At 46.1% G+C, this 27,694-nt stretch overlaps 12 non-coding genes across 12 annotated transcripts; all 12 read right to left on the reverse strand.

Annotated features, from left to right (window-relative positions):
* Window positions 1–735: 735 nt before the first annotated feature.
* Window positions 736–926, reverse strand: LOC130350409 (U2 spliceosomal RNA). The gene has a single exon (XR_008887512.1). It is a non-coding gene; the product is annotated as a U2 spliceosomal RNA (small nuclear RNA).
* A 2,085-nt stretch (window positions 927–3,011) lies between these two features.
* On the reverse strand, window positions 3,012–3,202 carry LOC130350410 (U2 spliceosomal RNA). The gene has a single exon (XR_008887513.1). It is a non-coding gene; the product is annotated as a U2 spliceosomal RNA (small nuclear RNA).
* Window positions 3,203–5,285: 2,083 nt separating this feature from the next.
* Window positions 5,286–5,476, reverse strand: LOC130350411 (U2 spliceosomal RNA). The gene has a single exon (XR_008887514.1). It is a non-coding gene; the product is annotated as a U2 spliceosomal RNA (small nuclear RNA).
* A 2,088-nt stretch (window positions 5,477–7,564) lies between these two features.
* On the reverse strand, window positions 7,565–7,755 carry LOC130350412 (U2 spliceosomal RNA). The gene has a single exon (XR_008887515.1). It is a non-coding gene; the product is annotated as a U2 spliceosomal RNA (small nuclear RNA).
* A 2,084-nt stretch (window positions 7,756–9,839) lies between these two features.
* LOC130350413 (U2 spliceosomal RNA) lies at window positions 9,840–10,030 on the reverse strand. The gene has a single exon (XR_008887516.1). It is a non-coding gene; the product is annotated as a U2 spliceosomal RNA (small nuclear RNA).
* A 2,086-nt stretch (window positions 10,031–12,116) lies between these two features.
* LOC130350414 (U2 spliceosomal RNA) lies at window positions 12,117–12,307 on the reverse strand. Its single transcript, XR_008887517.1, has one exon. It is a non-coding gene; the product is annotated as a U2 spliceosomal RNA (small nuclear RNA).
* Window positions 12,308–14,395: 2,088 nt separating this feature from the next.
* LOC130350417 (U2 spliceosomal RNA) lies at window positions 14,396–14,586 on the reverse strand. Its single transcript, XR_008887519.1, has one exon. It is a non-coding gene; the product is annotated as a U2 spliceosomal RNA (small nuclear RNA).
* Window positions 14,587–16,671: 2,085 nt separating this feature from the next.
* Window positions 16,672–16,862, reverse strand: LOC130350418 (U2 spliceosomal RNA). The gene has a single exon (XR_008887520.1). It is a non-coding gene; the product is annotated as a U2 spliceosomal RNA (small nuclear RNA).
* Window positions 16,863–18,940: 2,078 nt separating this feature from the next.
* Window positions 18,941–19,131, reverse strand: LOC130350419 (U2 spliceosomal RNA). Its single transcript, XR_008887521.1, has one exon. It is a non-coding gene; the product is annotated as a U2 spliceosomal RNA (small nuclear RNA).
* A 2,086-nt stretch (window positions 19,132–21,217) lies between these two features.
* LOC130350420 (U2 spliceosomal RNA) lies at window positions 21,218–21,408 on the reverse strand. Its single transcript, XR_008887522.1, has one exon. It is a non-coding gene; the product is annotated as a U2 spliceosomal RNA (small nuclear RNA).
* A 2,081-nt stretch (window positions 21,409–23,489) lies between these two features.
* Window positions 23,490–23,680, reverse strand: LOC130350403 (U2 spliceosomal RNA). The gene has a single exon (XR_008887507.1). It is a non-coding gene; the product is annotated as a U2 spliceosomal RNA (small nuclear RNA).
* Window positions 23,681–25,755: 2,075 nt separating this feature from the next.
* LOC130350421 (U2 spliceosomal RNA) lies at window positions 25,756–25,946 on the reverse strand. The gene has a single exon (XR_008887523.1). It is a non-coding gene; the product is annotated as a U2 spliceosomal RNA (small nuclear RNA).
* Window positions 25,947–27,694: the final 1,748 nt, after the last annotated feature.

Raw genomic sequence — 27,694 nt, forward strand, 5'->3', positions numbered from 1 at the left:
CAGTCTAAAGCATAGATCTCAAAGTCTGTGCACAGAATTTAGCAAGGGCCTCGCACCTTCTGATGCATCAGGTAGGTGCACAATAGCATAGCCTAACCCTCTGTACTTTGGTCTATATTGATGCGGGACATAGACAGCCAGCTGATGACCAATCCATTAGTGCAATGGATGGCTGGAAGCATTTGTCTTTGCCTTTGCAATACCACAGAAGCAATGCATGGTCAATGTACAGCAATGACACACCTGTGTGAACAGCCAGGAGACCCCCCCCCCCCATGTTATGTTACATAGTTACATAGTTAGTACGGTCGAAAAAAGACATATGTCCATCAAGTTCAACCAGGGAATTAAGGGGTAGGGGTGTGGCGCGATATTGGGGAAGGGATGAGATTTTATATTTCTTCATAAGCATTAATCTTATTTTGTCAATTAGGAACATTCAGCACCCACCCGCTATCAAGGCAGCTGCCTATCATGTCATGCCCTACCTGCACAGGTGTGCTGGCTACTCAAATGATCCAATTAAGGAGGCCATTTAGTCAGCAGCAGCAGAAGTCCTGTGCCTGGACGCTCCAACAGCGGCCAGACACAAGCAGAAGCAGAAGCAGCAGCAGCACCACCTTTTGTTTTTTGGCTGCAGCAGCAGCAGCAGCAAGGCCCACAGGGCTGGCTAGCTGGCTAGCCAGCAAGCAGGTAGCAATGAAAGTAGGAATCTTTCTTTTTAACCCTGTAAGGGGGTGGTGCACTGTACCCGAAGATACTGCCATATCGGGTCAATGCATAGGGCGACGGAAGCAAGCTTCGAAATCGGCCCCCGTTCTCAAAAATCCATTTAATATATGGTCCCCAGATAGGGGACGTATCAGATATTAAACTGATAAGAACAGATACTACACTTGATCTTAGCCAAAAGGCCGAGAAGCGATAACCGTGAAAGGGGCGGGCCCAACAAGGTCCCCTTCATGGGCACTATCACTGCTTGCTGTCAGGGAGGCTGCCAGACAATTTTCCATGCACACTCTGGGCTGGGGGGCAGTCAACCACCAGTACACACAGCAGAACCTAAACCCATACCATTATTGCTAAGCAGCAAGACAGGGGCCCATTGCACTCCCACGGGGCCTTTTTAAATGCAATCCATAACCCGGATTTGCCAGGAACCCTTCTTACTCCTCCTACTTGCATGTGACACTGGGCTTAGGATCTGCATAGGAAACACACACACAAGCACACACCTACCTTTGTTGCCTGCAGATGCCTCCTTGGCTGTCCCCAAACGGTATCAAACCAACACCCACGGGAAGCTGTAAGCATAGAGGACATGCCTGCACCCCATTGGACTTACCTGTGTGGGTTAAACCCGGGTTATTTGACAACCTATGGCGGTGATGGTTCTGCTCAGGCAGAGCAGTGCTGATGCTCCTCATAAAGCTGTCGCTGCTGTGAAGGTTCTAGGTGACATCACAAATCCCTATGGTTACATACACAACAAAGCTGGGTTGTTGTTGTTTACACTCTGCAAGGCCTGTGGAAGTGAGTGACATCATAGCACTGTAGTTCTGAGGGTTCTAGATGGATGCAACAATCTCCTGTTGCTTCTATGAAGGCCATAATAGACGACATCACCAAACAGCTCCATAGTCACATACACAGCAAAGGAGAGATGTTGTTTACACCTAGTGATGTCAGTGGTATTGAGTGACATCACAGCACAGTGCTAAGGCTCCTGGGCCTGGACACAGCAGCGGCTGCAATATCTCAACGGAGAATACGTTTATATATATATATGTGTGTGTGTGCGCGTATATATATATATATATATATATATATATATATATATATTTCTCCGCCGAAATCACTTTTAAACCCATTTCCACCTTTTTTTCCCTTCTCTTCCTCTTACTTTTTTTTCACGTTTTTTTTACGTTTTTCTCCTTTTCGCCTCTTTTCTGGGCGTATTATTCTTCTTTTTCTTCTTTTTTTTCGTCTAATGCATACCCCATCAGTGCAGCAATGCTTATTCAATACCGCCAGCAGATGGAGACACTGGGGGATAATTTTCTAAGGATTTATACTGATTTTTCCTGTCTGAATTTGTCGCACAGAAAGTTGCAGGCCAAATATGTGTGACATTTCTGCGACTTTAGCTTCTAGAGCATTTTTACAACATTATACATAGGTGCTGAATACATAAAAAGCGACTGTTCAGCGACAGACAAGTCGCATCGGCTGAAAGTAGGCCAGAATGTCAGTCCATGTTGGAGCAGGTTTAGATACAGTCTAAAGCATAGATCTCAAAGTCTGTGCACAGAATTTAGCAAGGGCCTCGCACCTTCTGATGCATCAGGTAGGTGCACAATAGCATAGCCTAACCCTCTGTACTTTGGTCTATATTGATGCGGGACATAGACAGCCAGCTGATGACCAATCCATTAGTGCAATGGATGGCTGGAAGCATTTGTCTTTGCCTTTGCAATACCACAGAAGCAATGCATGGTCAATGTACAGCAATGACACACCTGTGTGAACAGCCAGGAGACCCCCCCCCCCCATGTTATGTTACATAGTTACATAGTTAGTACGGTCGAAAAAAGACATATGTCCATCAAGTTCAACCAGGGAATTAAGGGGTAGGGGTGTGGCGCGATATTGGGGAAGGGATGAGATTTTATATTTCTTCATAAGCATTAATCTTATTTTGTCAATTAGGAACATTCAGCACCCACCCGCTATCAAGGCAGCTGCCTATCATGTCATGCCCTACCTGCACAGGTGTGCTGGCTACTCAAATGATCCAATTAAGGAGGCCATTTAGTCAGCAGCAGCAGAAGTCCTGTGCCTGGACGCTCCAACAGCGGCCAGACACAAGCAGAAGCAGAAGCAGCAGCAGCACCACCTTTTGTTTTTTGGCTGCAGCAGCAGCAGCAGCAAGGCCCACAGGGCTGGCTAGCTGGCTAGCCAGCAAGCAGGTAGCAATGAAAGTAGGAATCTTTCTTTTTAACCCTGTAAGGGGGTGGTGCACTGTACCCGAAGATACTGCCATATCGGGTCAATGCATAGGGCGACGGAAGCAAGCTTCGAAATCGGCCCCCGTTCTCAAAAATCCATTTAATATATGGTCCCCAGATAGGGGACGTATCAGATATTAAACTGATAAGAACAGATACTACACTTGATCTTAGCCAAAAGGCCGAGAAGCGATAACCGTGAAAGGGGCGGGCCCAACAAGGTCCCCTTCATGGGCACTATCACTGCTTGCTGTCAGGGAGGCTGCCAGACAATTTTCCATGCACACTCTGGGCTGGGGGGCAGTCAACCACCAGTACACACAGCAGAACCTAAACCCATACCATTATTGCTAAGCAGCAAGACAGGGGCCCATTGCACTCCCACGGGGCCTTTTTAAATGCAATCCATAACCCGGATTTGCCAGGAACCCTTCTTACTCCTCCTACTTGCATGTGACACTGGGCTTAGGATCTGCATAGGAAACACACACACAAGCACACACCTACCTTTGTTGCCTGCAGATGCCTCCTTGGCTGTCCCCAAACGGTATCAAACCAACACCCACGGGAAGCTGTAAGCATAGAGGACATGCCTGCACCCCATTGGACTTACCTGTGTGGGTTAAACCCGGGTTATTTGACAACCTATGGCGGTGATGGTTCTGCTCAGGCAGAGCAGTGCTGATGCTCCTCATAAAGCTGTCGCTGCTGTGAAGGTTCTAGGTGACATCACAAATCCCTATGGTTACATACACAACAAAGCTGGGTTGTTGTTGTTTACACTCTGCAAGGCCTGTGGAAGTGAGTGACATCATAGCACTGTAGTTCTGAGGGTTCTAGATGGATGCAACAATCTCCTGTTGCTTCTATGAAGGCCATAATAGACGACATCACCAAACAGCTCCATAGTCACATACACAGCAAAGGAGAGATGTTGTTTACACCTAGTGATGTCAGTGGTATTGAGTGACATCACAGCACAGTGCTAAGGCTCCTGGGCCTGGACACAGCAGCGGCTGCAATATCTCAACGGAGAATACGTTTATATATATGTGTGTGTGTGCGCGTATATATATATATATATATATATATATATATATATATATATATTTCTCCGCCGAAATCACTTGTAAACCCATTTCCACCTTTTTTTCCCTTCTCTTCCTCTTACTTTTTTTTCACGTTTTTTTACGTTTTTCTCCTTTTCGCCTCTTTTCTGGGCGTATTATTCTTCTTTTTCTTCTTTTTTTTCGTCTAATGCATACCCCATCAGTGCAGCAATGCTTATTCAATACCGCCAGCAGATGGAGACACTGGGGGATAATTTTCTAAGGATTTATACTGATTTTTCCTGTCTGAATTTGTCGCACAGAAAGTTGCAGGCCAAATATGTGTGACATTTCTGCGACTTTAGCTTCTAGAGCATTTTTACAACATTATACATAGGTGCTGAATACATAAAAAGCGACTGTTCAGCGACAGACAAGTCGCATCGGCTGAAAGTAGGCCAGAATGTCAGTCCATGTTGGAGCAGGTTTAGATACAGTCTAAAGCATAGATCTCAAAGTCTGTGCACAGAATTTAGCAAGGGCCTCGCACCTTCTGATGCATCAGGTAGGTGCACAATAGCATAGCCTAACCCTCTGTACTTTGGTCTATATTGATGCGGGACATAGACAGCCAGCTGATGACCAATCCATTAGTGCAATGGATGGCTGGAAGCATTTGTCTTTGCCTTTGCAATACCACAGAAGCAATGCATGGTCAATGTACAGCAATGACACACCTGTGTGAACAGCCAGGAGACCCCCCCCCCCATGTTATGTTACATAGTTACATAGTTAGTACGGTCGAAAAAAGACATATGTCCATCAAGTTCAACCAGGGAATTAAGGGGTAGGGGTGTGGCGCGATATTGGGGAAGGGATGAGATTTTATATTTCTTCATAAGCATTAATCTTATTTTGTCAATTAGGAACATTCAGCACCCACCCGCTATCAAGGCAGCTGCCTATCATGTCATGCCCTACCTGCACAGGTGTGCTGGCTACTCAAATGATCCAATTAAGGAGGCCATTTAGTCAGCAGCAGCAGAAGTCCTGTGCCTGGACGCTCCAACAGCGGCCAGACACAAGCAGAAGCAGAAGCAGCAGCAGCACCACCTTTTGTTTTTTGGCTGCAGCAGCAGCAGCAGCAAGGCCCACAGGGCTGGCTAGCTGGCTAGCCAGCAAGCAGGTAGCAATGAAAGTAGGAATCTTTCTTTTTAACCCTGTAAGGGGGTGGTGCACTGTACCCGAAGATACTGCCATATCGGGTCAATGCATAGGGCGACGGAAGCAAGCTTCGAAATCGGCCCCCGTTCTCAAAAATCCATTTAATATATGGTCCCCAGATAGGGGACGTATCAGATATTAAACTGATAAGAACAGATACTACACTTGATCTTAGCCAAAAGGCCGAGAAGCGATAACCGTGAAAGGGGCGGGCCCAACAAGGTCCCCTTCATGGGCACTATCACTGCTTGCTGTCAGGGAGGCTGCCAGACAATTTTCCATGCACACTCTGGGCTGGGGGGCAGTCAACCACCAGTACACACAGCAGAACCTAAACCCATACCATTATTGCTAAGCAGCAAGACAGGGGCCCATTGCACTCCCACGGGGCCTTTTTAAATGCAATCCATAACCCGGATTTGCCAGGAACCCTTCTTACTCCTCCTACTTGCATGTGACACTGGGCTTAGGATCTGCATAGGAAACACACACACAAGCACACACCTACCTTTGTTGCCTGCAGATGCCTCCTTGGCTGTCCCCAAACGGTATCAAACCAACACCCACGGGAAGCTGTAAGCATAGAGGACATGCCTGCACCCCATTGGACTTACCTGTGTGGGTTAAACCCGGGTTATTTGACAACCTATGGCGGTGATGGTTCTGCTCAGGCAGAGCAGTGCTGATGCTCCTCATAAAGCTGTCGCTGCTGTGAAGGTTCTAGGTGACATCACAAATCCCTATGGTTACATACACAACAAAGCTGGGTTGTTGTTGTTTACACTCTGCAAGGCCTGTGGAAGTGAGTGACATCATAGCACTGTAGTTCTGAGGGTTCTAGATGGATGCAACAATCTCCTGTTGCTTCTATGAAGGCCATAATAGACGACATCACCAAACAGCTCCATAGTCACATACACAGCAAAGGAGAGATGTTGTTTACACCTAGTGATGTCAGTGGTATTGAGTGACATCACAGCACAGTGCTAAGGCTCCTGGGCCTGGACACAGCAGCGGCTGCAATATCTCAACGGAGAATACGTTTATATATATATGTGTGTGTGTGCGCGTATATATATATATATATATATATATATATATATATATATATATATTTCTCCGCCGAAATCACTTTTAAACCCATTTCCACCTTTTTTTCCCTTCTCTTCCTCTTACTTTTTTTTCACGTTTTTTTACGTTTTTCTCCTTTTCGCCTCTTTTCTGGGCGTATTATTCTTCTTTTTCTTCTTTTTTTTCGTCTAATGCATACCCCATCAGTGCAGCAATGCTTATTCAATACCGCCAGCAGATGGAGACACTGGGGGATAATTTTCTAAGGATTTATACTGATTTTTCCTGTCTGAATTTGTCGCACAGAAAGTTGCAGGCCAAATATGTGTGACATTTCTGCGACTTTAGCTTCTAGAGCATTTTTACAACATTATACATAGGTGCTGAATACATAAAAAGCGACTGTTCAGCGACAGACAAGTCGCATCGGCTGAAAGTAGGCCAGAATGTCAGTCCATGTTGGAGCAGGTTTAGATACAGTCTAAAGCATAGATCTCAAAGTCTGTGCACAGAATTTAGCAAGGGCCTCGCACCTTCTGATGCATCAGGTAGGTGCACAATAGCATAGCCTAACCCTCTGTACTTTGGTCTATATTGATGCGGGACATAGACAGCCAGCTGATGACCAATCCATTAGTGCAATGGATGGCTGGAAGCATTTGTCTTTGCCTTTGCAATACCACAGAAGCAATGCATGGTCAATGTACAGCAATGACACACCTGTGTGAACAGCCAGGAGACCCCCCCCCCCCATGTTATGTTACATAGTTACATAGTTAGTACGGTCGAAAAAAGACATATGTCCATCAAGTTCAACCAGGGAATTAAGGGGTAGGGGTGTGGCGCGATATTGGGGAAGGGATGAGATTTTATATTTCTTCATAAGCATTAATCTTATTTTGTCAATTAGGAACATTCAGCACCCACCCGCTATCAAGGCAGCTGCCTATCATGTCATGCCCTACCTGCACAGGTGTGCTGGCTACTCAAATGATCCAATTAAGGAGGCCATTTAGTCAGCAGCAGCAGAAGTCCTGTGCCTGGACGCTCCAACAGCGGCCAGACACAAGCAGAAGCAGAAGCAGCAGCAGCACCACCTTTTGTTTTTTGGCTGCAGCAGCAGCAGCAGCAAGGCCCACAGGGCTGGCTAGCTGGCTAGCCAGCAAGCAGGTAGCAATGAAAGTAGGAATCTTTCTTTTTAACCCTGTAAGGGGGTGGTGCACTGTACCCGAAGATACTGCCATATCGGGTCAATGCATAGGGCGACGGAAGCAAGCTTCGAAATCGGCCCCCGTTCTCAAAAATCCATTTAATATATGGTCCCCAGATAGGGGACGTATCAGATATTAAACTGATAAGAACAGATACTACACTTGATCTTAGCCAAAAGGCCGAGAAGCGATAACCGTGAAAGGGGCGGGCCCAACAAGGTCCCCTTCATGGGCACTATCACTGCTTGCTGTCAGGGAGGCTGCCAGACAATTTTCCATGCACACTCTGGGCTGGGGGGCAGTCAACCACCAGTACACACAGCAGAACCTAAACCCATACCATTATTGCTAAGCAGCAAGACAGGGGCCCATTGCACTCCCACGGGGCCTTTTTAAATGCAATCCATAACCCGGATTTGCCAGGAACCCTTCTTACTCCTCCTACTTGCATGTGACACTGGGCTTAGGATCTGCATAGGAAACACACACACAAGCACACACCTACCTTTGTTGCCTGCAGATGCCTCCTTGGCTGTCCCCAAACGGTATCAAACCAACACCCACGGGAAGCTGTAAGCATAGAGGACATGCCTGCACCCCATTGGACTTACCTGTGTGGGTTAAACCCGGGTTATTTGACAACCTATGGCGGTGATGGTTCTGCTCAGGCAGAGCAGTGCTGATGCTCCTCATAAAGCTGTCGCTGCTGTGAAGGTTCTAGGTGACATCACAAATCCCTATGGTTACATACACAACAAAGCTGGGTTGTTGTTGTTTACACTCTGCAAGGCCTGTGGAAGTGAGTGACATCATAGCACTGTAGTTCTGAGGGTTCTAGATGGATGCAACAATCTCCTGTTGCTTCTATGAAGGCCATAATAGACGACATCACCAAACAGCTCCATAGTCACATACACAGCAAAGGAGAGATGTTGTTTACACCTAGTGATGTCAGTGGTATTGAGTGACATCACAGCACAGTGCTAAGGCTCCTGGGCCTGGACACAGCAGCGGCTGCAATATCTCAACGGAGAATACGTTTATATATATGTGTGTGTGTGCGCGTATATATATATATATATATATATATATATATATATATATATATTTCTCCGCCGAAATCACTTTTAAACCCATTTCCACCTTTTTTTCCCTTCTCTTCCTCTTACTTTTTTTTCACGTTTTTTTACGTTTTTCTCCTTTTCGCCTCTTTTCTGGGCGTATTATTCTTCTTTTTCTTCTTTTTTTTCGTCTAATGCATACCCCATCAGTGCAGCAATGCTTATTCAATACCGCCAGCAGATGGAGACACTGGGGGATAATTTTCTAAGGATTTATACTGATTTTTCCTGTCTGAATTTGTCGCACAGAAAGTTGCAGGCCAAATATGTGTGACATTTCTGCGACTTTAGCTTCTAGAGCATTTTTACAACATTATACATAGGTGCTGAATACATAAAAAGCGACTGTTCAGCGACAGACAAGTCGCATCGGCTGAAAGTAGGCCAGAATGTCAGTCCATGTTGGAGCAGGTTTAGATACAGTCTAAAGCATAGATCTCAAAGTCTGTGCACAGAATTTAGCAAGGGCCTCGCACCTTCTGATGCATCAGGTAGGTGCACAATAGCATAGCCTAACCCTCTGTACTTTGGTCTATATTGATGCGGGACATAGACAGCCAGCTGATGACCAATCCATTAGTGCAATGGATGGCTGGAAGCATTTGTCTTTGCCTTTGCAATACCACAGAAGCAATGCATGGTCAATGTACAGCAATGACACACCTGTGTGAACAGCCAGGAGACCCCCCCCCCCCATGTTATGTTACATAGTTACATAGTTAGTACGGTCGAAAAAAGACATATGTCCATCAAGTTCAACCAGGGAATTAAGGGGTAGGGGTGTGGCGCGATATTGGGGAAGGGATGAGATTTTATATTTCTTCATAAGCATTAATCTTATTTTGTCAATTAGGAACATTCAGCACCCACCCGCTATCAAGGCAGCTGCCTATCATGTCATGCCCTACCTGCACAGGTGTGCTGGCTACTCAAATGATCCAATTAAGGAGGCCATTTAGTCAGCAGCAGCAGAAGTCCTGTGCCTGGACGCTCCAACAGCGGCCAGACACAAGCAGAAGCAGAAGCAGCAGCAGCACCACCTTTTGTTTTTTGGCTGCAGCAGCAGCAGCAGCAAGGCCCACAGGGCTGGCTAGCTGGCTAGCCAGCAAGCAGGTAGCAATGAAAGTAGGAATCTTTCTTTTTAACCCTGTAAGGGGGTGGTGCACTGTACCCGAAGATACTGCCATATCGGGTCAATGCATAGGGCGACGGAAGCAAGCTTCGAAATCGGCCCCCGTTCTCAAAAATCCATTTAATATATGGTCCCCAGATAGGGGACGTATCAGATATTAAACTGATAAGAACAGATACTACACTTGATCTTAGCCAAAAGGCCGAGAAGCGATAACCGTGAAAGGGGCGGGCCCAACAAGGTCCCCTTCATGGGCACTATCACTGCTTGCTGTCAGGGAGGCTGCCAGACAATTTTCCATGCACACTCTGGGCTGGGGGGCAGTCAACCACCAGTACACACAGCAGAACCTAAACCCATACCATTATTGCTAAGCAGCAAGACAGGGGCCCATTGCACTCCCACGGGGCCTTTTTAAATGCAATCCATAACCCGGATTTGCCAGGAACCCTTCTTACTCCTCCTACTTGCATGTGACACTGGGCTTAGGATCTGCATAGGAAACACACACACAAGCACACACCTACCTTTGTTGCCTGCAGATGCCTCCTTGGCTGTCCCCAAACGGTATCAAACCAACACCCACGGGAAGCTGTAAGCATAGAGGACATGCCTGCACCCCATTGGACTTACCTGTGTGGGTTAAACCCGGGTTATTTGACAACCTATGGCGGTGATGGTTCTGCTCAGGCAGAGCAGTGCTGATGCTCCTCATAAAGCTGTCGCTGCTGTGAAGGTTCTAGGTGACATCACAAATCCCTATGGTTACATACACAACAAAGCTGGGTTGTTGTTGTTTACACTCTGCAAGGCCTGTGGAAGTGAGTGACATCATAGCACTGTAGTTCTGAGGGTTCTAGATGGATGCAACAATCTCCTGTTGCTTCTATGAAGGCCATAATAGACGACATCACCAAACAGCTCCATAGTCACATACACAGCAAAGGAGAGATGTTGTTTACACCTAGTGATGTCAGTGGTATTGAGTGACATCACAGCACAGTGCTAAGGCTCCTGGGCCTGGACACAGCAGCGGCTGCAATATCTCAACGGAGAATACGTTTATATATATGTGTGTGTGTGCGCGTATATATATATATATATATATATATATATATATATATATATATTCTCCGCCGAAATCACTTTTAAACCCATTTCCACCTTTTTTTCCCTTCTCTTCCTCTTACTTTTTTTTCACGTTTTTTTACGTTTTTCTCCTTTTCGCCTCTTTTCTGGGCGTATTATTCTTCTTTTTCTTCTTTTTTTTCGTCTAATGCATACCCCATCAGTGCAGCAATGCTTATTCAATACCGCCAGCAGATGGAGACACTGGGGGATAATTTTCTAAGGATTTATACTGATTTTTCCTGTCTGAATTTGTCGCACAGAAAGTTGCAGGCCAAATATGTGTGACATTTCTGCGACTTTAGCTTCTAGAGCATTTTTACAACATTATACATAGGTGCTGAATACATAAAAAGCGACTGTTCAGCGACAGACAAGTCGCATCGGCTGAAAGTAGGCCAGAATGTCAGTCCATGTTGGAGCAGGTTTAGATACAGTCTAAAGCATAGATCTCAAAGTCTGTGCACAGAATTTAGCAAGGGCCTCGCACCTTCTGATGCATCAGGTAGGTGCACAATAGCATAGCCTAACCCTCTGTACTTTGGTCTATATTGATGCGGGACATAGACAGCCAGCTGATGACCAATCCATTAGTGCAATGGATGGCTGGAAGCATTTGTCTTTGCCTTTGCAATACCACAGAAGCAATGCATGGTCAATGTACAGCAATGACACACCTGTGTGAACAGCCAGGAGACCCCCCCCCCCCATGTTATGTTACATAGTTACATAGTTAGTACGGTCGAAAAAAGACATATGTCCATCAAGTTCAACCAGGGAATTAAGGGGTAGGGGTGTGGCGCGATATTGGGGAAGGGATGAGATTTTATATTTCTTCATAAGCATTAATCTTATTTTGTCAATTAGGAACATTCAGCACCCACCCGCTATCAAGGCAGCTGCCTATCATGTCATGCCCTACCTGCACAGGTGTGCTGGCTACTCAAATGATCCAATTAAGGAGGCCATTTAGTCAGCAGCAGCAGCAGAAGTCCTGTGCCTGGACGCTCCAACAGCGGCCAGACACAAGCAGAAGCAGAAGCAGCAGCAGCACCACCTTTTGTTTTTTGGCTGCAGCAGCAGCAGCAGCAAGGCCCACAGGGCTGGCTAGCTGGCTAGCCAGCAAGCAGGTAGCAATGAAAGTAGGAATCTTTCTTTTTAACCCTGTAAGGGGGTGGTGCACTGTACCCGAAGATACTGCCATATCGGGTCAATGCATAGGGCGACGGAAGCAAGCTTCGAAATCGGCCCCCGTTCTCAAAAATCCATTTAATATATGGTCCCCAGATAGGGGACGTATCAGATATTAAACTGATAAGAACAGATACTACACTTGATCTTAGCCAAAAGGCCGAGAAGCGATAACCGTGAAAGGGGCGGGCCCAACAAGGTCCCCTTCATGGGCACTATCACTGCTTGCTGTCAGGGAGGCTGCCAGACAATTTTCCATGCACACTCTGGGCTGGGGGGCAGTCAACCACCAGTACACACAGCAGAACCTAAACCCATACCATTATTGCTAAGCAGCAAGACAGGGGCCCATTGCACTCCCACGGGGCCTTTTTAAATGCAATCCATAACCCGGATTTGCCAGGAACCCTTCTTACTCCTCCTACTTGCATGTGACACTGGGCTTAGGATCTGCATAGGAAACACACACACAAGCACACACCTACCTTTGTTGCCTGCAGATGCCTCCTTGGCTGTCCCCAAACGGTATCAAACCAACACCCACGGGAAGCTGTAAGCATAGAGGACATGCCTGCACCCCATTGGACTTACCTGTGTGGGTTAAACCCGGGTTATTTGACAACCTATGGCGGTGATGGTTCTGCTCAGGCAGAGCAGTGCTGATGCTCCTCATAAAGCTGTCGCTGCTGTGAAGGTTCTAGGTGACATCACAAATCCCTATGGTTACATACACAACAAAGCTGGGTTGTTGTTGTTTACACTCTGCAAGGCCTGTGGAAGTGAGTGACATCATAGCACTGTAGTTCTGAGGGTTCTAGATGGATGCAACAATCTCCTGTTGCTTCTATGAAGGCCATAATAGACGACATCACCAAACAGCTCCATAGTCACATACACAGCAAAGGAGAGATGTTGTTTACACCTAGTGATGTCAGTGGTATTGAGTGACATCACAGCACAGTGCTAAGGCTCCTGGGCCTGGACACAGCAGCGGCTGCAATATCTCAACGGAGAATACGTTTATATATATGTGTGTGTGTGCGCGTATATATATATATATATATATATATATATATATATATATATATATATTTCTCCGCCGAAATCACTTTTAAACCCATTTCCACCTTTTTTTCCCTTCTCTTCCTCTTACTTTTTTTTCACGTTTTTTTACGTTTTTCTCCTTTTCGCCTCTTTTCTGGGCGTATTATTCTTCTTTTTCTTCTTTTTTTTCGTCTAATGCATACCCCATCAGTGCAGCAATGCTTATTCAATACCGCCAGCAGATGGAGACACTGGGGGATAATTTTCTAAGGATTTATACTGATTTTTCCTGTCTGAATTTGTCGCACAGAAAGTTGCAGGCCAAATATGTGTGACATTTCTGCGACTTTAGCTTCTAGAGCATTTTTACAACATTATACATAGGTGCTGAATACATAAAAAGCGACTGTTCAGCGACAGACAAGTCGCATCGGCTGAAAGTAGGCCAGAATGTCAGTCCATGTTGGAGCAGGTTTAGATACAGTCTAAAGCATAGATCTCAAAGTCTGTGCACAGAATTTAGCAAGGGCCTCGCACCTTCTGATGCATCAGGTAGGTGCACAATAGCATAGCCTAACCCTCTGTACTTTGGTCTATATTGATGCGGGACATAGACAGCCAGCTGATGACCAATCCATTAGTGCAATGGATGGCTGGAAGCATTTGTCTTTGCCTTTGCAATACCACAGAAGCAATGCATGGTCAATGTACAGCAATGACACACCTGTGTGAACAGCCAGGAGACCCCCCCCCCCCATGTTATGTTACATAGTTACATAGTTAGTACGGTCGAAAAAAGACATATGTCCATCAAGTTCAACCAGGGAATTAAGGGGTAGGGGTGTGGCGCGATATTGGGGAAGGGATGAGATTTTATATTTCTTCATAAGCATTAATCTTATTTTGTCAATTAGGAACATTCAGCACCCACCCGCTATCAAGGCAGCTGCCTATCATGTCATGCCCTACCTGCACAGGTGTGCTGGCTACTCAAATGATCCAATTAAGGAGGCCATTTAGTCAGCAGCAGCAGAAGTCCTGTGCCTGGACGCTCCAACAGCGGCCAGACACAAGCAGAAGCAGAAGCAGCAGCAGCACCACCTTTTGTTTTTTGGCTGCAGCAGCAGCAGCAGCAAGGCCCACAGGGCTGGCTAGCTGGCTAGCCAGCAAGCAGGTAGCAATGAAAGTAGGAATCTTTCTTTTTAACCCTGTAAGGGGGTGGTGCACTGTACCCGAAGATACTGCCATATCGGGTCAATGCATAGGGCGACGGAAGCAAGCTTCGAAATCGGCCCCCGTTCTCAAAAATCCATTTAATATATGGTCCCCAGATAGGGGACGTATCAGATATTAAACTGATAAGAACAGATACTACACTTGATCTTAGCCAAAAGGCCGAGAAGCGATAACCGTGAAAGGGGCGGGCCCAACAAGGTCCCCTTCATGGGCACTATCACTGCTTGCTGTCAGGGAGGCTGCCAGACAATTTTCCATGCACACTCTGGGCTGGGGGGCAGTCAACCACCAGTACACACAGCAGAACCTAAACCCATACCATTATTGCTAAGCAGCAAGACAGGGGCCCATTGCACTCCCACGGGGCCTTTTTAAATGCAATCCATAACCCGGATTTGCCAGGAACCCTTCTTACTCCTCCTACTTGCATGTGACACTGGGCTTAGGATCTGCATAGGAAACACACACACAAGCACACACCTACCTTTGTTGCCTGCAGATGCCTCCTTGGCTGTCCCCAAACGGTATCAAACCAACACCCACGGGAAGCTGTAAGCATAGAGGACATGCCTGCACCCCATTGGACTTACCTGTGTGGGTTAAACCCGGGTTATTTGACAACCTATGGCGGTGATGGTTCTGCTCAGGCAGAGCAGTGCTGATGCTCCTCATAAAGCTGTCGCTGCTGTGAAGGTTCTAGGTGACATCACAAATCCCTATGGTTACATACACAACAAAGCTGGGTTGTTGTTGTTTACACTCTGCAAGGCCTGTGGAAGTGAGTGACATCATAGCACTGTAGTTCTGAGGGTTCTAGATGGATGCAACAATCTCCTGTTGCTTCTATGAAGGCCATAATAGACGAATCACCAAACAGCTCCATAGTCACATACACAGCAAAGGAGAGATGTTGTTTACACCTAGTGATGTCAGTGGTATTGAGTGACATCACAGCACAGTGCTAAGGCTCCTGGGCCTGGACACAGCAGCGGCTGCAATATCTCAACGGAGAATACGTTTATATATATGTGTGTGTGTGCGCGTATATATATATATATATATATATATATATATATATATATATATATTTCTCCGCCGAAATCACTTTTAAACCCATTTCCACCTTTTTTTCCCTTCTCTTCCTCTTACTTTTTTTTCACGTTTTTTTACGTTTTTCTCCTTTTCGCCTCTTTTCTGGGCGTATTATTCTTCTTTTTCTTCTTTTTTTTCGTCTAATGCATACCCCATCAGTGCAGCAATGCTTATTCAATACCGCCAGCAGATGGAGACACTGGGGGATAATTTTCTAAGGATTTATACTGATTTTTCCTGTCTGAATTTGTCGCACAGAAAGTTGCAGGCCAAATATGTGTGACATTTCTGCGACTTTAGCTTCTAGAGCATTTTTACAACATTATACATAGGTGCTGAATACATAAAAAGCGACTGTTCAGCGACAGACAAGTCGCATCGGCTGAAAGTAGGCCAGAATGTCAGTCCATGTTGGAGCAGGTTTAGATACAGTCTAAAGCATAGATCTCAAAGTCTGTGCACAGAATTTAGCAAGGGCCTCGCACCTTCTGATGCATCAGGTAGGTGCACAATAGCATAGCCTAACCCTCTGTACTTTGGTCTATATTGATGCGGGACATAGACAGCCAGCTGATGACCAATCCATTAGTGCAATGGATGGCTGGAAGCATTTGTCTTTGCCTTTGCAATACCACAGAAGCAATGCATGGTCAATGTACAGCAATGACACACCTGTGTGAACAGCCAGGAGACCCCCCCCCCCCATGTTATGTTACATAGTTACATAGTTAGTACGGTCGAAAAAAGACATATGTCCATCAAGTTCAACCAGGGAATTAAGGGGTAGGGGTGTGGCGCGATATTGGGGAAGGGATGAGATTTTATATTTCTTCATAAGCATTAATCTTATTTTGTCAATTAGGAACATTCAGCACCCACCCGCTATCAAGGCAGCTGCCTATCATGTCATGCCCTACCTGCACAGGTGTGCTGGCTACTCAAATGATCCAATTAAGGAGGCCATTTAGTCAGCAGCAGCAGAAGTCCTGTGCCTGGACGCTCCAACAGCGGCCAGACACAAGCAGAAGCAGAAGCAGCAGCAGCACCACCTTTTGTTTTTTGGCTGCAGCAGCAGCAGCAGCAAGGCCCACAGGGCTGGCTAGCTGGCTAGCCAGCAAGCAGGTAGCAATGAAAGTAGGAATCTTTCTTTTTAACCCTGTAAGGGGGTGGTGCACTGTACCCGAAGATACTGCCATATCGGGTCAATGCATAGGGCGACGGAAGCAAGCTTCGAAATCGGCCCCCGTTCTCAAAAATCCATTTAATATATGGTCCCCAGATAGGGGACGTATCAGATATTAAACTGATAAGAACAGATACTACACTTGATCTTAGCCAAAAGGCCGAGAAGCGATAACCGTGAAAGGGGCGGGCCCAACAAGGTCCCCTTCATGGGCACTATCACTGCTTGCTGTCAGGGAGGCTGCCAGACAATTTTCCATGCACACTCTGGGCTGGGGGGCAGTCAACCACCAGTACACACAGCAGAACCTAAACCCATACCATTATTGCTAAGCAGCAAGACAGGGGCCCATTGCACTCCCACGGGGCCTTTTTAAATGCAATCCATAACCCGGATTTGCCAGGAACCCTTCTTACTCCTCCTACTTGCATGTGACACTGGGCTTAGGATCTGCATAGGAAACACACACACAAGCACACACCTACCTTTGTTGCCTGCAGATGCCTCCTTGGCTGTCCCCAAACGGTATCAAACCAACACCCACGGGAAGCTGTAAGCATAGAGGACATGCCTGCACCCCATTGGACTTACCTGTGTGGGTTAAACCCGGGTTATTTGACAACCTATGGCGGTGATGGTTCTGCTCAGGCAGAGCAGTGCTGATGCTCCTCATAAAGCTGTCGCTGCTGTGAAGGTTCTAGGTGACATCACAAATCCCTATGGTTACATACACAACAAAGCTGGGTTGTTGTTGTTTACACTCTGCAAGGCCTGTGGAAGTGAGTGACATCATAGCACTGTAGTTCTGAGGGTTCTAGATGGATGCAACAATCTCCTGTTGCTTCTATGAAGGCCATAATAGACGACATCACCAAACAGCTCCATAGTCACATACACAGCAAAGGAGAGATGTTGTTTACACCTAGTGATGTCAGTGGTATTGAGTGACATCACAGCACAGTGCTAAGGCTCCTGGGCCTGGACACAGCAGCGGCTGCAATATCTCAACGGAGAATACGTTTATATATATGTGTGTGTGTGCGCGTATATATATATATATATATATATATATATATATATATATATATTTCTCCGCCGAAATCACTTTTAAACCCATTTCCACCTTTTTTTCCCTTCTCTTCCTCTTACTTTTTTTTCACGTTTTTTTACGTTTTTCTCCTTTTCGCCTCTTTTCTGGGCGTATTATTCTTCTTTTTCTTCTTTTTTTTCGTCTAATGCATACCCCATCAGTGCAGCAATGCTTATTCAATACCGCCAGCAGATGGAGACACTGGGGGATAATTTTCTAAGGATTTATACTGATTTTTCCTGTCTGAATTTGTCGCACAGAAAGTTGCAGGCCAAATATGTGTGACATTTCTGCGACTTTAGCTTCTAGAGCATTTTTACAACATTATACATAGGTGCTGAATACATAAAAAGCGACTGTTCAGCGACAGACAAGTCGCATCGGCTGAAAGTAGGCCAGAATGTCAGTCCATGTTGGAGCAGGTTTAGATACAGTCTAAAGCATAGATCTCAAAGTCTGTGCACAGAATTTAGCAAGGGCCTCGCACCTTCTGATGCATCAGGTAGGTGCACAATAGCATAGCCTAACCCTCTGTACTTTGGTCTATATTGATGCGGGACATAGACAGCCAGCTGATGACCAATCCATTAGTGCAATGGATGGCTGGAAGCATTTGTCTTTGCCTTTGCAATACCACAGAAGCAATGCATGGTCAATGTACAGCAATGACACACCTGTGTGAACAGCCAGGAGACCCCCCCCCCCCATGTTATGTTACATAGTTACATAGTTAGTACGGTCGAAAAAAGACATATGTCCATCAAGTTCAACCAGGGAATTAAGGGGTAGGGGTGTGGCGCGATATTGGGGAAGGGATGAGATTTTATATTTCTTCATAAGCATTAATCTTATTTTGTCAATTAGGAACATTCAGCACCCACCCGCTATCAAGGCAGCTGCCTATCATGTCATGCCCTACCTGCACAGGTGTGCTGGCTACTCAAATGATCCAATTAAGGAGGCCATTTAGTCAGCAGCAGCAGAAGTCCTGTGCCTGGACGCTCCAACAGCGGCCAGACACAAGCAGAAGCAGCAGCAGCACCACCTTTTGTTTTTTGGCTGCAGCAGCAGCAGCAGCAAGGCCCACAGGGCTGGCTAGCTGGCTAGCCAGCAAGCAGGTAGCAATGAAAGTAGGAATCTTTCTTTTTAACCCTGTAAGGGGGTGGTGCACTGTACCCGAAGATACTGCCATATCGGGTCAATGCATAGGGCGACGGAAGCAAGCTTCGAAATCGGCCCCCGTTCTCAAAAATCCATTTAATATATGGTCCCCAGATAGGGGACGTATCAGATATTAAACTGATAAGAACAGATACTACACTTGATCTTAGCCAAAAGGCCGAGAAGCGATAACCGTGAAAGGGGCGGGCCCAACAAGGTCCCCTTCATGGGCACTATCACTGCTTGCTGTCAGGGAGGCTGCCAGACAATTTTCCATGCACACTCTGGGCTGGGGGGCAGTCAACCACCAGTACACACAGCAGAACCTAAACCCATACCATTATTGCTAAGCAGCAAGACAGGGGCCCATTGCACTCCCACGGGGCCTTTTTAAATGCAATCCATAACCCGGATTTGCCAGGAACCCTTCTTACTCCTCCTACTTGCATGTGACACTGGGCTTAGGATCTGCATAGGAAACACACACACAAGCACACACCTACCTTTGTTGCCTGCAGATGCCTCCTTGGCTGTCCCCAAACGGTATCAAACCAACACCCACGGGAAGCTGTAAGCATAGAGGACATGCCTGCACCCCATTGGACTTACCTGTGTGGGTTAAACCCGGGTTATTTGACAACCTATGGCGGTGATGGTTCTGCTCAGGCAGAGCAGTGCTGATGCTCCTCATAAAGCTGTCGCTGCTGTGAAGGTTCTAGGTGACATCACAAATCCCTATGGTTACATACACAACAAAGCTGGGTTGTTGTTGTTTACACTCTGCAAGGCCTGTGGAAGTGAGTGACATCATAGCACTGTAGTTCTGAGGGTTCTAGATGGATGCAACAATCTCCTGTTGCTTCTATGAAGGCCATAATAGACGACATCACCAAACAGCTCCATAGTCACATACACAGCAAAGGAGAGATGTTGTTTACACCTAGTGATGTCAGTGGTATTGAGTGACATCACAGCACAGTGCTAAGGCTCCTGGGCCTGGACACAGCAGCGGCTGCAATATCTCAACGGAGAATACGTTTATATATATGTGTGTGTGTGCGCGTATATATATATATATATATATATATATATATATATATATATATATATCTCCGCCGAAATCACTTTTAAACCCATTTCCACCTTTTTTTCCCTTCTCTTCCTCTTACTTTTTTTTCACGTTTTTTTACGTTTTTCTCCTTTTCGCCTCTTTTCTGGGCGTATTATTCTTCTTTTTCTTCTTTTTTTTCGTCTAATGCATACCCCATCAGTGCAGCAATGCTTATTCAATACCGCCAGCAGATGGAGACACTGGGGGATAATTTTCTAAGGATTTATACTGATTTTTCCTGTCTGAATTTGTCGCACAGAAAGTTGCAGGCCAAATATGTGTGACATTTCTGCGACTTTAGCTTCTAGAGCATTTTTACAACATTATACATAGGTGCTGAATACATAAAAAGCGACTGTTCAGCGACAGACAAGTCGCATCGGCTGAAAGTAGGCCAGAATGTCAGTCCATGTTGGAGCAGGTTTAGATACAGTCTAAAGCATAGATCTCAAAGTCTGTGCACAGAATTTAGCAAGGGCCTCGCACCTTCTGATGCATCAGGTAGGTGCACAATAGCATAGCCTAACCCTCTGTACTTTGGTCTATATTGATGCGGGACATAGACAGCCAGCTGATGACCAATCCATTAGTGCAATGGATGGCTGGAAGCATTTGTCTTTGCCTTTGCAATACCACAGAAGCAATGCATGGTCAATGTACAGCAATGACACACCTGTGTGAACAGCCAGGAGACCCCCCCCCCCCATGTTATGTTACATAGTTACATAGTTAGTACGGTCGAAAAAAGACATATGTCCATCAAGTTCAACCAGGGAATTAAGGGGTAGGGGTGTGGCGCGATATTGGGGAAGGGATGAGATTTTATATTTCTTCATAAGCATTAATCTTATTTTGTCAATTAGGAACATTCAGCACCCACCCGCTATCAAGGCAGCTGCCTATCATGTCATGCCCTACCTGCACAGGTGTGCTGGCTACTCAAATGATCCAATTAAGGAGGCCATTTAGTCAGCAGCAGCAGAAGTCCTGTGCCTGGACGCTCCAACAGCGGCCAGACACAAGCAGAAGCAGAAGCAGCAGCAGCACCACCTTTTGTTTTTTGGCTGCAGCAGCAGCAGCAGCAAGGCCCACAGGGCTGGCTAGCTGGCTAGCCAGCAAGCAGGTAGCAATGAAAGTAGGAATCTTTCTTTTTAACCCTGTAAGGGGGTGGTGCACTGTACCCGAAGATACTGCCATATCGGGTCAATGCATAGGGCGACGGAAGCAAGCTTCGAAATCGGCCCCCGTTCTCAAAAATCCATTTAATATATGGTCCCCAGATAGGGGACGTATCAGATATTAAACTGATAAGAACAGATACTACACTTGATCTTAGCCAAAAGGCCGAGAAGCGATAACCGTGAAAGGGGCGGGCCCAACAAGGTCCCCTTCATGGGCACTATCACTGCTTGCTGTCAGGGAGGCTGCCAGACAATTTTCCATGCACACTCTGGGCTGGGGGGCAGTCAACCACCAGTACACACAGCAGAACCTAAACCCATACCATTATTGCTAAGCAGCAAGACAGGGGCCCATTGCACTCCCACGGGGCCTTTTTAAATGCAATCCATAACCCGGATTTGCCAGGAACCCTTCTTACTCCTCCTACTTGCATGTGACACTGGGCTTAGGATCTGCATAGGAAACACACACACAAGCACACACCTACCTTTGTTGCCTGCAGATGCCTCCTTGGCTGTCCCCAAACGGTATCAAACCAACACCCACGGGAAGCTGTAAGCATAGAGGACATGCCTGCACCCCATTGGACTTACCTGTGTGGGTTAAACCCGGGTTATTTGACAACCTATGGCGGTGATGGTTCTGCTCAGGCAGAGCAGTGCTGATGCTCCTCATAAAGCTGTCGCTGCTGTGAAGGTTCTAGGTGACATCACAAATCCCTATGGTTACATACACAACAAAGCTGGGTTGTTGTTGTTTACACTCTGCAAGGCCTGTGGAAGTGAGTGACATCATAGCACTGTAGTTCTGAGGGTTCTAGATGGATGCAACAATCTCCTGTTGCTTCTATGAAGGCCATAATAGACGACATCACCAAACAGCTCCATAGTCACATACACAGCAAAGGAGAGATGTTGTTTACACCTAGTGATGTCAGTGGTATTGAGTGACATCACAGCACAGTGCTAAGGCTCCTGGGCCTGGACACAGCAGCGGCTGCAATATCTCAACGGAGAATACGTTTATATATATGTGTGTGTGTGCGCGTATATATATATATATATATATATATATATATATATATATATATATATTTCTCCGCCGAAATCACTTTTAAACCCATTTCCACCTTTTTTTCCCTTCTCTTCCTCTTACTTTTTTTTCACGTTTTTTTACGTTTTTCTCCTTTTCGCCTCTTTTCTGGGCGTATTATTCTTCTTTTTCTTCTTTTTTTTCGTCTAATGCATACCCCATCAGTGCAGCAATGCTTATTCAATACCGCCAGCAGATGGAGACACTGGGGGATAATTTTCTAAGGATTTATACTGATTTTTCCTGTCTGAATTTGTCGCACAGAAAGTTGCAGGCCAAATATGTGTGACATTTCTGCGACTTTAGCTTCTAGAGCATTTTTACAACATTATACATAGGTGCTGAATACATAAAAAGCGACTGTTCAGCGACAGACAAGTCGCATCGGCTGAAAGTAGGCCAGAATGTCAGTCCATGTTGGAGCAGGTTTAGATACAGTCTAAAGCATAGATCTCAAAGTCTGTGCACAGAATTTAGCAAGGGCCTCGCACCTTCTGATGCATCAGGTAGGTGCACAATAGCATAGCCTAACCCTCTGTACTTTGGTCTATATTGATGCGGGACATAGACAGCCAGCTGATGACCAATCCATTAGTGCAATGGATGGCTGGAAGCATTTGTCTTTGCCTTTGCAATACCACAGAAGCAATGCATGGTCAATGTACAGCAATGACACACCTGTGTGAACAGCCAGGAGACCCCCCCCCCCATGTTATGTTACATAGTTACATAGTTAGTACGGTCGAAAAAAGACATATGTCCATCAAGTTCAACCAGGGAATTAAGGGGTAGGGGTGTGGCGCGATATTGGGGAAGGGATGAGATTTTATATTTCTTCATAAGCATTAATCTTATTTTGTCAATTAGGAACATTCAGCACCCACCCGCTATCAAGGCAGCTGCCTATCATGTCATGCCCTACCTGCACAGGTGTGCTGGCTACTCAAATGATCCAATTAAGGAGGCCATTTAGTCAGCAGCAGCAGAAGTCCTGTGCCTGGACGCTCCAACAGCGGCCAGACACAAGCAGAAGCAGAAGCAGCAGCAGCACCACCTTTTGTTTTTTGGCTGCAGCAGCAGCAAGGCCCACAGGGCTGGCTAGCTGGCTAGCCAGCAAGCAGGTAGCAATGAAAGTAGGAATCTTTCTTTTTAACCCTGTAAGGGGGTGGTGCACTGTACCCGAAGATACTGCCATATCGGGTCAATGCATAGGGCGACGGAAGCAAGCTTCGAAATCGGCCCCCGTTCTCAAAAATCCATTTAATATATGGTCCCCAGATAGGGGACATATCAGATATTAAACTGATAAGAACAGATACTACACTTGATCTTAGCCAAAAGGCCGAGAAGCGATAACCGTGAAAGGGGCGGGCCCAACAAGGTCCCCTTCATGGGCACTATCACTGCTTGCTGTCAGGGAGGCTGCCAGACAATTTTCCATGCACACTCTGGGCTGGGGGGCAGTCAACCACCAGTACACACAGCAGAACCTAAACCCATACCATTATTGCTAAGCAGCAAGACAGGGGCCCATTGCACTCCCACGGGGCCTTTTTAAATGCAATCCATAACCCGGATTTGCCAGGAACCCTTCTTACTCCTCCTACTTGCATGTGACACTGGGCTTAGGATCTGCATAGGAAACACACACACAAGCACACACCTACCTTTGTTGCCTGCAGATGCCTCCTTGGCTGTCCCCAAACGGTATCAAACCAACACCCACGGGAAGCTGTAAGCATAGAGGACATGCCTGCACCCCATTGGACTTACCTGTGTGGGTTAAACCCGGGTTATTTGACAACCTATGGCGGTGATGGTTCTGCTCAGGCAGAGCAGTGCTGATGCTCCTCATAAAGCTGTCGCTGCTGTGAAGGTTCTAGGTGACATCACAAATCCCTATGGTTACATACACAACAAAGCTGGGTTGTTGTTGTTTACACTCTGCAAGGCCTGTGGAAGTGAGTGACATCATAGCACTGTAGTTCTGAGGGTTCTAGATGGATGCAACAATCTCCTGTTGCTTCTATGAAGGCCATAATAGACGACATCACCAAACAGCTCCATAGTCACATACACAGCAAAGGAGAGATGTTGTTTACACCTAGTGATGTCAGTGGTATTGAGTGACATCACAGCACAGTGCTAAGGCTCCTGGGCCTGGACACAGCAGCGGCTGCAATATCTCAACGGAGAATACGTTTATATATATGTGTGTGTGTGCGCGTATATATATATATATATATATATATATATATATATTTCTCCGCCGAAATCACTTTTAAACCCATTTCCACCTTTTTTTCCCTTCTCTTCCTCTTACTTTTTTTTCACGTTTTTTTACGTTTTTCTCCTTTTCGCCTCTTTTCTGGGCGTATTATTCTTCTTTTTCTTCTTTTTTTTCGTCTAATGCATACCCCATCAGTGCAGCAATGCTTATTCAATACCGCCAGCAGATGGAGACACTGGGGGATAATTTTCTAAGGATTTATACTGATTTTTCCTGTCTGAATTTGTCGCACAGAAAGTTGCAGGCCAAATATGTGTGACATTTCTGCGACTTTAGCTTCTAGAGCATTTTTACAACATTATACATAGGTGCTGAATACATAAAAAGCGACTGTTCAGCGACAGACAAGTCGCATCGGCTGAAAGTAGGCCAGAATGTCAGTCCATGTTGGAGCAGGTTTAGATACAGTCTAAAGCATAGATCTCAAAGTCTGTGCACAGAATTTAGCAAGGGCCTCGCACCTTCTGATGCATCAGGTAGGTGCACAATAGCATAGCCTAACCCTCTGTACTTTGGTCTATATTGATGCGGGACATAGACAGCCAGCTGATGACCAATCCATTAGTGCAATGGATGGCTGGAAGCATTTGTCTTTGCCTTTGCAATACCACAGAAGCAATGCATGGTCAATGTACAGCAATGACACACCTGTGTGAACAGCCAGGAGACCCCCCCCCCCCCATGTTATGTTACATAGTTACATAGTTAGTACGGTCGAAAAAAGACATATGTCCATCAAGTTCAACCAGGGAATTAAGGGGTAGGGGTGTGGCGCGATATTGGGGAAGGGATGAGATTTTATATTTCTTCATAAGCATTAATCTTATTTTGTCAATTAGGAACATTCAGCACCCACCCGCTATCAAGGCAGCTGCCTATCATGTCATGCCCTACCTGCACAGGTGTGCTGGCTACTCAAATGATCCAATTAAGGAGGCCATTTAGTCAGCAGCAGCAGAAGTCCTGTGCCTGGACGCTCCAACAGCGGCCAGACACAAGCAGAAGCAGAAGCAGCAGCAGCACCACCTTTTGTTTTTTGGCTGCAGCAGCAGCAGCAGCAAGGCCCACAGGGCTGGCTAGCTGGCTAGCCAGCAAGCAGGTAGCAATGAAAGTAGGAATTTCTTTTTAACCCTGTAAGGGGGTGGTGCACTGTACCCGAAGATACTGCCATATCGGGTCAATGCATAGGGCGACGGAAGCAAGCTTCGAAATCGGCCCCCGTTCTCAAAAATCCATTTAATATATGGTCCCCAGATAGGGGACGTATCAGATATTAAACTGATAAGAACAGATACTACACTTGATCTTAGCCAAAAGGCCGAGAAGCGATAACCGTGAAAGGGGCGGGCCCAACAAGGTCCCCTTCATGGGCACTATCACTGCTTGCTGTCAGGGAGGCTGCCAGACAATTTTCCATGCACACTCTGGGCTGGGGGGCAGTCAACCACCAGTACACACAGCAGAACCTAAACCCATACCATTATTGCTAAGCAGCAAGACAGGGGCCCATTGCACTCCCACGGGGCCTTTTTAAATGCAATCCATAACCCGGATTTGCCAGGAACCCTTCTTACTCCTCCTACTTGCATGTGACACTGGGCTTAGGATCTGCATAGGAAACACACACACAAGCACACACCTACCTTTGTTGCCTGCAGATGCCTCCTTGGCTGTCCCCAAACGGTATCAAACCAACACCCACGGGAAGCTGTAAGCATAGAGGACATGCCTGCACCCCATTGGACTTACCTGTGTGGGTTAAACCCGGGTTATTTGACAACCTATGGCGGTGATGGTTCTGCTCAGGCAGAGCAGTGCTGATGCTCCTCATAAAGCTGTCGCTGCTGTGAAGGTTCTAGGTGACATCACAAATCCCTATGGTTACATACACAACAAAGCTGGGTTGTTGTTGTTTACACTCTGCAAGGCCTGTGGAAGTGAGTGACATCATAGCACTGTAGTTCTGAGGGTTCTAGATGGATGCAACAATCTCCTGTTGCTTCTATGAAGGCCATAATAGACGACATCACCAAACAGCTCCATAGTCACATACACAGCAAAGGAGAGATGTTGTTTACACCTAGTGATGTCAGTGGTATTGAGTGACATCACAGCACAGTGCTAAGGCTCCTGGGCCTGGACACAGCAGCGGCTGCAATATCTCAACGGAGAATACGTTTATATATATGTGTGTGTGTGCGCGTATATATATATATATATATATATATATATATATATATATATATTTCTCCGCCGAAATCACTTTTAAACCCATTTCCACCTTTTTTTCCCTTCTCTTCCTCTTACTTTTTTTTCACGTTTTTTTACGTTTTTCTCCTTTTCGCCTCTTTTCTGGGCGTATTATTCTTCTTTTTCTTCTTTTTTTTCGTCTAATGCATACCCCATCAGTGCAGCAATGCTTATTCAATACCGCCAGCAGATGGAGACACTGGGGGATAATTTTCTAAGGATTTATACTGATTTTTCCTGTCTGAATTTGTCGCACAGAAAGTTGCAGGCCAAATATGTGTGACATTTCTGCGACTTTAGCTTCTAGAGCATTTTTACAACATTATACATAGGTGCTGAATACATAAAAAGCGACTGTTCAGCGACAGACAAGTCGCATCGGCTGAAAGTAGGCCAGAATGTCAGTCCATGTTGGAGCAGGTTTAGATACAGTCTAAAGCATAGATCTCAAAGTCTGTGCACAGAATTTAGCAAGGGCCTCGCACCTTCTGATGCATCAGGTAGGTGCACAATAGCATAGCCTAACCCTCTGTACTTTGGTCTATATTGATGCGGGACATAGACAGCCAGCTGATGACCAATCCATTAGTGCAATGGATGGCTGGAAGCATTTGTCTTTGCCTTTGCAATACCACAGAAGCAATGCATGGTCAATGTACAGCAATGACACACCTGTGTGAACAGCCAGGAGACCCCCCCCCCCATGTTATGTTACATAGTTACATAGTTAGTACGGTCGAAAAAAGACATATGTCCATCAAGTTCAACCAGGGAATTAAGGGGTAGGGGTGTGGCGCGATATTGGGGAAGGGATGAGATTTTATATTT

This window comes from Hyla sarda, unplaced genomic scaffold (assembly GCF_029499605.1).
Source record: "Hyla sarda isolate aHylSar1 unplaced genomic scaffold, aHylSar1.hap1 scaffold_945, whole genome shotgun sequence".
Classification (NCBI taxonomy): domain Eukaryota; kingdom Metazoa; phylum Chordata; class Amphibia; order Anura; family Hylidae; genus Hyla; species Hyla sarda.